This window comes from Semicossyphus pulcher, unplaced genomic scaffold, assembly GCF_022749685.1.
Source record: "Semicossyphus pulcher isolate SPU_LCO1_2020_fin unplaced genomic scaffold, fSemPul1.0.p SCAF_16, whole genome shotgun sequence".
Taxonomy (NCBI): Eukaryota; Metazoa; Chordata; class Actinopteri; order Labriformes; family Labridae; genus Semicossyphus; species Semicossyphus pulcher.
In genome coordinates, this window is record NW_027211670.1 from 8,728,013 (window position 1) to 8,736,798 (window position 8,786).

The 8,786-nt window shown below is 41.3% G+C and overlaps 2 non-coding genes across 2 annotated transcripts; both read right to left on the reverse strand.

Moving 5' to 3' along the window:
* Positions 1-7,796: 7,796 nt before the first annotated feature.
* trnai-uau (transfer RNA isoleucine (anticodon UAU)) lies at positions 7,797-7,890 on the reverse strand. Its single transcript has 2 exons — positions 7,853-7,890; positions 7,797-7,832 (listed from the first exon to the last, which is right to left on the reverse strand). It is a non-coding gene; the product is annotated as a tRNA-Ile (tRNA).
* Positions 7,891-8,376: 486 nt separating this feature from the next.
* Positions 8,377-8,470, reverse strand: trnai-uau (transfer RNA isoleucine (anticodon UAU)). Its single transcript has 2 exons — positions 8,433-8,470; positions 8,377-8,412 (listed from the first exon to the last, which is right to left on the reverse strand). It is a non-coding gene; the product is annotated as a tRNA-Ile (tRNA).
* Positions 8,471-8,786: the final 316 nt, after the last annotated feature.

Sequence of the window (8,786 nt, forward strand, 5' to 3'; positions counted from 1 at the left end):
ACCACTGTAACATCAGATGAACAAAACCCATATCCTCCGAGTTCCAAAAGCACAAAACAAATATAGAAACGGGCTTAACTTACCTCATTAGTATGGGCGATGGCAGCCTGCTATTTTGCTTTCCAGATTGGCTGAAAATTATCCCGTTAATGAATCTGTTATAAAGGGATAACCAGCTCTGTTAGTCCAAGATAACGAAAATAAAAAGTCATCATCTCAAGAAAACAACCGGAAATTACTCGTTATATACGGGGAAATAGAGTTAATAAAATGTATGGATGCATGTCGGCTTAGGGCTTCCGTACCTGAGAGTTCCATGCTTTACTTGCTTGTGTTTTCTGTTTTATATTGTGTGTTCTGACTTTGCAGTGGATTTTATTTTTTCTTGAAAAGCTGAGCAAATGGTCAAAACATTTTCTCCATTTCTTTGTCTTTTCTCTCTGAATTTGTGAATGAAGTGATCTCAGCATTCAAGGCCACTGCAAACAGCTAATCTTTATGGTTTTGATAAAAGATTGCTGCACTGAAGGAGGCATAATGGAGGGTTAAACTGCTAAAATTAAGTATCTGATAAGGTCTGGCAAAAACAGTTAATTCATAAGGGAAGTAAAAGTAATATATACTATTAGATTAATATAGCTGGCAGATTAATTTGTGAGAACCGTTTTGTTGTTGTAGTTTCTCGAGGCAGAGCTGTAACACGGCATGACAGGGCGAGAAACCTGTAAATTACTTGCATTTTTTTGAAGATTTAACTTAATCAAACAGGAAATGCAGCTGCAAAGTAAAAAAAAAAAAAGAGGCCACCAACTGTGCAGTTACTGAGATTTCACCTTCACAGTGTTCTTGTCCTTCACTTCCACCTATGCTGAGTCATGATGGCCCATCACACCTCCTCGCCTGTTTGGTAACCGCCAGCCGCCGCTCTGCTGTCCAGGCAGGCCCAAACTTGCCTTGTACAAAGATTAGTCCTGCTTGTCTTACACCGGACACAATGGCCCCCTCCTCGCAGCTATGCATCGCTATTGACCCATCGCTAACTGTTTGGAACAGATTAAAACGAAGAGGGCGAACCAGACCGTTTCATGAAGAACAATGAGATAAACGCAATGTGGGAGAGCCACATTCCACTGATGACTGTAATGAATATGTACGGTACTAGAAATGTGATGGATTCTGCTCATTCACTTTCACTACAATTTTTTAAAATGCGTTTTTAAGAATTAAATGTTAGATTTTTTTAAAGAAGACAGAATAAGTATGATTTCTCCAGAGAGAATGAGGGAGAAAGTAAATCATATGGAGGGTTTTCTGTCCACACGGAGACGGAGGCGACTTCGTTTTGAAAAAGTTTTCCGTAAACACGGCGCCGTCTCAGGAAATGTTTGCATCCCCACGAAACCGCTGAAACGCTGTAATATAATACAACCGGCCTGTGGGTGGCGCTGTAACGCAGCCACACAAATACAACAAACTAGAGAAGAAGAAATAGAGCATGCGTATAAGTGTAACAACAAAGAAGAAACACAAGTAGTTGTTGTTGGTGGTGGTGGGGTTAGCGCATGCGCGACGTACGGAGGCGGCGCGATACAAGAAAGATCCGTATAGGCTGTACACACGGAAACGCCAGGGTGGCGTTTAACGATTTATCCAAAAATTAGCGTAAACGGGCTCCTGCAACGCCGGTTCCGTGTGGACGAAACGACCATACGACAAAAAAACGTCTCCGTGTGGACATGGCCTGAGGTAAAGCTGATCGCCTGCCACAAAGTGCCTTGTTAACGTTCATATGGTGGGAAGCCAGTGAGGGATCACATCCTTGTTGCTGTTATATATAAGTTATGATTAATGTAATGTGTACGGAATAAGATATCAAATGTACCATTTGATTGTATTGTTAAGCTAATTTCGACTCTCTTGATGGATCCAATTAAAGCAAACACATACAAAACATGTTGTCTATCGTATGTTCTATTATCACACTTTCTCTCTCTCTCTATTTGTCTTTCTCTCTCTTAACCCAACCAGTCAAGGTAGGTTGCCATCCACCTTGAGTCTGGTTCTGCTTAATTTTTCTGCCTGTTTAAAAGAAGTTGTACCTTGTTACTGTTGGGGGGGGTCATGCACACGTACATGAACAGAGTGAGAGAGCGAAATAGGGAATTACTAACCATCACAGAGATCCTCAAAGGGCATTCAGGGGAAAGAGTATTGTTTGACTGATTACTAATGAGATGTGTGCGTGTATAGGTGCCCCTTTGTGTGTGTGTGTGTGTGTGTGTGTGTGTGTGTGTGTGTGTGTGTGTGTGTGAGAGCCAATGACTGGAGGAGGTCTTCAGCATGGCTGGGGGACACATGGCAAGTAAGAGGAGGATTAGCCTCTGAAGATGTGCGTGTGTGTGTGTGTGTGTGTGTGTGTGTGAGTGTGGGGGGGAATCTGTCATATACTATATAAAATCTTTATGTTCCCTCTTGTTTTTCCCCTGTCGACGCGCAATCTCCAAAGAGTTCAGCGCAACTGGATGTTGGTGTTGCTTAACAGCTACTTCATGGCAAACAAAGTGAGTCCAAGCGTCTAATATAAGTCTAATGGGACACTCATTGACATAAGATGTTGGCAAATGCAAATAATGATCTACAACTCTGATGGGAAAACAACAAGAAAGGAAAACATGCAAGAGTCAAACAACAGATCCACAGTGAAGAGTACGCATTCAGCCCCCTTCAGAATAACTAATAATTTGCAAATATCAAACATGGAAACAATGCAGGTTTTTTGGCCTCATTGGTAAATGCAAAATTAATCGGTTGATATTAAATTTGTTAAGCATCCCCTAACAGTTCAATGAACTTATAATAGAAAGAAGCTTGGCTCTTACCAACCCTGGGCTGTAGTTAAAGAGAGACTGAAGCCCACCTCCTCCATGTTAACAGATGGGACATGGGTCAAACTATAAAATCAAAATACACGCCAAATACATTTTTCTTAAACATGTTTTCTGTCATTATATCAACTTATTATTATGCTGATTTATGGCCAAGTGTTCATTTTTCTGACAAGTTTATTTTTAAGTTAGAGACGCATCGTCCATCTATATATACAGTCATTGGACTGGATAGGTATCAGAGGATCTGAAATCTTTGCAATGACAGTTGTTAGTGAACTCTTAATATGCAATATTTGGTTAAATACTTTACCTGAGAACATTAAAATGACATAATTAGGCTTAAACACTACAATGAAACACACACACACACACACACACACACACACACACACCAGATGAAGGAGGTTTATCAGTGTCAGTCCAGGTGGTGTATAGGACCATGTGGTTTCAGGGGGGCCTATAACATTACTCTCCATTAACTCTGCCATAGGTGGGATCATCAGACAGGTGCGTGCTAGGCCGGCCTTACCTCCTCCCCCCTCACTGTCACACACACAAACACACCCCTCCCCCCCTTTTGGTTGGCCTCCTTCACCTGATGGCCTGGGTGCTGAGTCTGAGGAGTGTGTGTGTGTCCATGTGTGTGTGTGTCTTGGTTTGATCCAGGCACAATGAAGAGAGAGGGTCTGTCAGTGGCCACCTGTTGGCCAGCTGTCAGGGTCCCATTTCAGGGTCGCCTTTCCATGCAGACACAACAGCAGCTCTATCTATCTATCTATCTATCTATCTATCTATACATACAGCTATCAAGCTTGCTAAATACTTATCTATCTACCTATCTATGTAGCTACCTAGCTGTCTAACTATCTTTTTAGCTATCTGTCTAGCTATCCATGTAGCTACCTATCTATCCATCTAGCTAACTATCTTGCTATCTATTTAGCTATCTAGCTATCCATGCAGCTACCTACATAGCTATCTAGCTAGCTATCATGTAGCTACCTACCTAGCTGTCATGTCGCTACCTACCTAGCTATATATCTAGCTATCTATCCTGCTGTCTATGTCGCTATTTAGCTATCGGTCTAGATAACTAGCTATCTATCTAATTAACAGTGACATTGACCAGTGGGAAAGGGGCTAATGTACCTAGCTGTCTATCAACCTATCTATATATCTATCTATGCTTTCAAAAGTTCAATTTTCCTCAAAAACTACCATCCATTTAAAGATTTAAGAGGCGAGGAGGAATAGAAGGGAGAGGTGTGGGAAGCATCTACAAGGTACCTAAGTGTGTCTCATCTGCTGCTGATCAATGGATCAAGAATACCATCCTCTTCATGTCACATTACCATCTCTATAGGAACCGTGATGGAGAGTTGGGGGTGCGGAGTGGGGGGGATTGGAAAAACCAAGTGATGAATGAGTGATGGAAATTGGGAGGCGTGAAATGGACAGGAGGAGGAGGACGTGACAGGATGGAGTTGGATTGGAGAAGGGATGAAGTATGTGTGTGAGGGGGTGGGAGAAGGGAGAGATAATTTCCTTTGAGGAGTCTGCAGGGGATGGGGGTGGCATTGAGAGGGGGAAGGGGATCTAATGGGTGTGGGTGCAGCCTCTATTAGGCAAAGCACCCACTAGATGACAGAATAAGACGAGTCTGTAGATGATTTTTCAGGACCTGTATGTTGGCAGGGTCATTAATTTGTCACTATTAGCTGCTCCACAAGATTTTATAGGAGGGGGGCATAGAATATTAGATCACGAGATGTCACGTGTAATCTGTGACATTTATTTCTCCCTTTAAGCAGTTATAAGCGATTGTTTTATAACAATGTATGAAATGTCCTGGTTGAAGACAATGCTAGCATAATGTGTTTTAGCGGGAGAGGGAAGCTTTTCTCAACAAAAACCTCTACAAAAACACTCAGTCCAGCACTGAACGGCAGACAGACACGTATAGGAGATGGAGGAGACCAAAAACAGAGCCAAAAATTGTAGTTACATTTCCAGAAAGACAACTTGCTTAACTTGTATCAACCTGTAATGTTAGGAAGAGCTAATGTATGCTAATAAGGTTTTCAGGGAGGAATATCAGTGATGTGTTTACAATGTGTTAGCTATGCAGGTTTAAGCTAGTATCAGGCAAATCAATGATAATCGCATTTTGTTTAATGCTACTTTGGGATGTATTTAATGCTGTATTGATTGAAAAGAGTTTTATATTACGAATAAACAGCCTCATTTTGCATTTTACAGAAACTTAAGGAACAAAAGCTCTTTCTGCCAGTCGTCATGGTTCTGTGAAAAGCAACGCACAAACACAACAGCAATCTGTACCATCCTAGTTCAAAAATGTCGTTTACTTATTTGCTATCGTGTAGAGCGTGAGGAGAACAAAGATACACTCATGTCTTAATACTTAACATGCAGCAATAGCAAGCAGCTGTTTAGCTTAGCTTAGCTTAGCTTAGCATGAACAGGAAGGAGGGATAATAGTTGTCCTGTCTACGTCCAAAGGGAACAAAATCCACCTAGCAGCATCTTTCAAGCAGATACCACTCTCATATCGTAACATGCAGCTGTAGCAAGCAGCTATTTAGCTTAGCTTAGCATGAACAGGAAGCAGGGATAACTGTCTTCATAGCTCTGTCCAAAGGTAACAAAATCCACCTGGCTGCAGCTCTAAAGCAGATACCGCTCTCATATCTTAATGCTAAACATATAGCCAGCAGCCATTTAGCTTTGTTTAGCTTAGCATGAACAGGAAACAGGGATAACAGTTGTCATAGTTCTGTCCAAAGGTAACAGCAGCTCTAAATGAACAAATTATGTCAAAAGTGTTTTATTTATACGCAAACAGAAACATGAAACATGCTAAGCTAAGCTATTTTGTTCTGCCTGGCCTCATACAGACAAGAGAGTGGTTTTGATCCTCATATCCAACTCTTCCAATGTTCCAGTGCGAAAGGTCAGCGCTGTAGCCACATCTAGACTTCATGAAAAAGGCAACAGTTGGACAGGAATCCCATCTGCCCTCAGATAACCTGATGACCAAAATGTCAAACAATTGCTTGACAGTCGATAGCAGTGGCTAGCCATAGCAAAGGTCTCCATCACCGTCTCTCTATTTCGGTGTTTGTGTGGGCGAATGTGTGTGTTGCATTATCGGACAGTTAGTTTTTTCCTTGATGGCTGCACCACAATTATTTAAAATGTGTATTTCTTTGAATGCAAGATGGAAACTTGACCTCCCTTTGTAGGAGAAATTATGACACAGTTAAAATGAACTTAAAGCAGCAATAAGCGCAACAGAATAAGTTGTATTTTGTATGCAGGTCAGTGTTTGTGCTCTCAGAGCTCCTCTCTAACATAAGCACACTTATTTAGACTCAATTACAGACAAGACTTAATGAATGCCACAGTGATCATTTGTGTGTGTGTGTGTGTGTGTGTGTGTGCGTGTGTGTGTGTGTGCCCACTCTCAAAGGTAACAAACCCAGGGTGACAACACACCGGGAGGATCAGGGAGCATCAATAAGAGTTCTGCACGCTAATAAACCTTCTGCTTGAATTAATGAAATTCAAATCCCAAAGAACAACACATCAGTGTCGCAGTAATTCAAGCTTCACACCCTCAGCAGCAGTCAAGTTTTACTCTTGTTACACGTTTCAAAATGTAAGTTAATGGGCTCTGGCTGCCATCTAGCGGGCGTCTACAAAACACAGCCAACCTCCTTTCTTTTCTCTTTGTACTGAATCATGAGAAAATATACAATAAAGGGGAACATTTTCAAATCAGGCTCTGGTGTTTAACAAAACAATAAAATGACCATTTAAGACTCCTTTGAGAACGTCACTTAAGAGTTATGTAAGAAAAACAGGTGTCATGTGAACCTTTTTCTTCAAGAACCTGTGGATGCCCTAAAATATGTCTGTATTAAAAATCTGTATTATTTCAGGGTATGTAAGCTGAACAAGGTGAGGTTTTGATAAGACACAATTTGCGTGTTCAACTTTGACACTTTTATCCATTGTTGCTGCAGCAGTATGAAGTTTGAATAGTATCAATTCAGAGACAGAAATGATTTCAGGCACTGTTCTCAAACAATGTGATATTGTTCTCACTAACAAGCTGTTGATTAAAATCACAAGTAACTGTTCAGCCTTGGCCTGTTTGCATTACATAGACACAAAACCGTGTTGCTGCTTTTTAAAGTGATAATCTTGAAGATTTTCATTTAAATGAATGTCTGTTAAGTCTCTATCTATCGCTGAATGAGGTAACACAATGGTGATTGAGCCTATGGCCCACTGATCAATGGATCAGTGATGGACTGGGTGTCTGGTGCAACTTTCGCAGAAAAAATCACAAGCATCGCCCAGTTAGTGATGCGTTTTCCCTCACCCAGCAGTGGTTGGTCTGAAGGAGAGGGTAGGCGGAGCTAAGCCATCGTTTAGTGGCAACTTGGTGAAACTTAGCTAGCTTGAGATTTAGTAATTAGTAGTATTAATGTTAATGTAAAAATTCAGATGGCGGTTACAGCTGGCTCGCGCATCCCCGAAGTGGTTGCCATAGGTTGCACATAATGATATGCATATCGTCACTCCGTCCATTAACGGGATTGGCTCCTTAGGTTTGTGACGTCTCAAACCTGCCAATCTGAAAACATGTTGTTCAGCCTGTCCTTGGTACACTGCAGTTTAAAAGCAGACAGCTTTTCAAGAAAGAAAGGCCCTTCAGCATGAAGGCCAAAGATGTATCTATTGTTTGAGGAGTTTAGACTTTTGAATGAGCACTGTGACTGTTGGGCTTCACTAGTTTATGTCAATGTCAGTGTCAATGTGATTACATTGAGCTGTCACACTGGAAATGTCTTTTACTCGGCTGCAAGGTTAAAACTCAGCTGCTCCAGGTGAGGCTCGAACTCACAACCTCGGCATGTCTCTGCAGGTTACTGTCTTATAAGTACCGCGCGCTGACCGATTGCGCCACTGGAGCTTTTGCTAAAGTCATGTCTCTCTCTCTTTGTAAATATTTTTTGACAGAATACTTCTTTGTAATCATGCAACTTTATCGAAAAGCTAATAAATAAAGTCAGATAAACACACTGTGTTTACTTGATTCCAAATAACTGAACTCTTTGCATAAGAGATCGGTCAAGAGCTGCTCTTTTTGTAACATGTCTTGAGATAATTTTGGTTATGGTTTGGCGCTATATAAATAATAATTGATTTGCATCTAAAGTTTAAATTTAGTGTTAGTGGAAGACTGTAGAATTGACCTGTGATGTCAAAGTTGCAGATGCCATGAGCCCTTTTTTCCAACCCTTTCAAGCTATGAGGGGTTATTGACCAGGCTTTTGGGTGTATATCTTTATTATATCTATACCTATACTGTAAGTCTTGCGAGCACTGTGAGCTTTCTCAGACAACAGTGTATATTTCGTGGAAATGTTTTAATGCAACAACCAATCTAAAGGTCGGTTGCTCCAGGTGAGGCTCGAACTCACAACCTCGGCATGTCTCTGCAGGTTACTGTCTTATAAGTACCGCGCGCTGACCGATTGCGCCACTGGAGCCTGTGTAAAGCAGATTTGAGGGTTGACATTAACAGCTTACATTTACGCTTCCCTAAGCTTCATGACTGGAGCTCCCGATGACACTCACCACTGTATTTTGTTTAAGTCATGTAAGTAAGTTCACCACTCTAAATAAGAACCTATGCTGGACACAACCACTGGACCCCTGATGCTCCATGTCCTGCAGGTGTATCCTGATCTTGAAAAATCCCACCAAGACAAAACAATTATTTACAACTCACTCTCAAGATTTAAATTTTCATTTCCTAGGGCCAATTCAAGACGATGGTCTCAAACCGCTTCACTTCAGTATGCA